The 1,434-nt window shown below is 45.3% G+C and overlaps 1 long non-coding RNA gene across 1 annotated transcript in view; it reads left to right on the top strand.

Annotated features, from left to right (window-relative positions):
* The first annotated feature begins 988 nt into the window (after positions 1-988).
* The window catches only part of LOC109292694, an 8,407-nt gene continuing 7,961 nt past the window's right edge, over positions 989-1,434 (top strand). The window contains exon 1 of the long non-coding RNA XR_002096169.1: positions 989-1,189. This is a non-coding gene — a long non-coding RNA (uncharacterized LOC109292694). The remainder of the gene's footprint in view (positions 1,190-1,434) is intronic.

Consider the following 1,434-nt stretch of genomic DNA (forward strand, 5'->3'; position numbering starts at 1 on the left):
GTGTAGGAGCTGTGAGTCAGCGCCAGAGAGAGGAGACTCATATGTCGCATCGCCTTTTGTTCTCCAAACACACAAGCTGGTCAGTCTGCACTGAGAACTGCATGCTAAATGGGATTTTTTTGCAGGGAGTGCATTTTCATTTCCAGGTCATAAACCCCAGAAATCTCTTACAGCATTAGCCAGACCTGATCAGAGCTCATCTTTAGAGTAGGGATTGTAGTTTCCTATGTATTTGTGCAGCACCTGGTACAGCAGGTTTAAGACGTCTAGAAGCTACAGCAATAATAATAATCCTATGTTCCAATTTTCATGTATGCTTGGGCCTAAGCCAGAATCAGGAGATAGACTATCATTAACTTCAGAGGGCTTTTGATCAGGCTGCCTGTTATGCTGTTACAGCAAGGGGACTGCTTCACTGGCTCCTTGTCACTTCTGGAAATGGGACTAAGCTTGCTAAGCCCCCAAAGCACTTTTGAAAACATCACCTGTGTGCACAGAGGAGCTGAGCGGACAAACAGAGACAATCTGTGTGATATGGCAAAGGTCATATGGGGAATTGTGATAGAGCAAGGAACAGAAACCGTGATCTCTTACTTTGATGAGAGGCCTATACTGCCTCTCATCAAAGCCCTGAACTTGTTTAAGCCAAGTAAAACTGGGGCTAGCACTTCTTCTGAGAACAGGGCTCTGCATATTTATACATTAATGAAGTATTGATCAGGGAACTCATTTTCCCAGAGTCTGGAGTGCTTTCTCTCTCATTTGTCAATGCCTATTATATAGGGACCAGAATTACCTAACTATTATATCCATTTAGGTTCTTGCACTTTTCCTCTCCCCTGGGCACCTGGACTGAATGCAGAGCGCGGGTGTTGTCGAAGGCTGAGTAATGAGAATTGATCACTGCCCTTAATTATAGAATTGGGAACAGGGGGAGTGGGGGAGGGAGGGCAGATTGATATTTGAGCATTTGAAATTGCAAGTGGCAGTTCTGCTCTGGGACCCTTCACTGGCTTGGCTGCTGCAACAGAGACTTTGGAACCAAGTTCATATTTCCTCCTTTTAGCCCATTTCATATGACTCCTTTTTAAAGTTAATGTGACCAGTGCATGACTCCAGCCCTGTGCTGAAGCAGTGACTGTCCAGGAATTCGTTTGGCACTTGAGATGAAAGGAAACGAAGATTAAATGTAAGCTATTTGTTCGGTATCACTGTTATGCAATCAGACATCATAGATTAAGGAAGGTGACCTCATGGAGCATGAGGAGGATTTGCTAACATGCTGAAGCAAATATTACAATCCTTGAGATCTGGCACTGCATGAGATGAAGGAGAAAAGGGGAACAACTTGAGAGGGAGCAGGAGAGCTGGAGGCTGCCCTCCTCCCTCGCTGCTCCATGGAATGAGCTGCACAGTGACAAGGCATGGTGGCAC

Source organism: Gavialis gangeticus, unplaced genomic scaffold (assembly GCF_001723915.1).
Source record: "Gavialis gangeticus isolate Ggan-Ray unplaced genomic scaffold, GavGan_comp1, whole genome shotgun sequence".
Lineage (NCBI taxonomy): Eukaryota > Metazoa > Chordata > Crocodylia > Gavialidae > Gavialis > Gavialis gangeticus.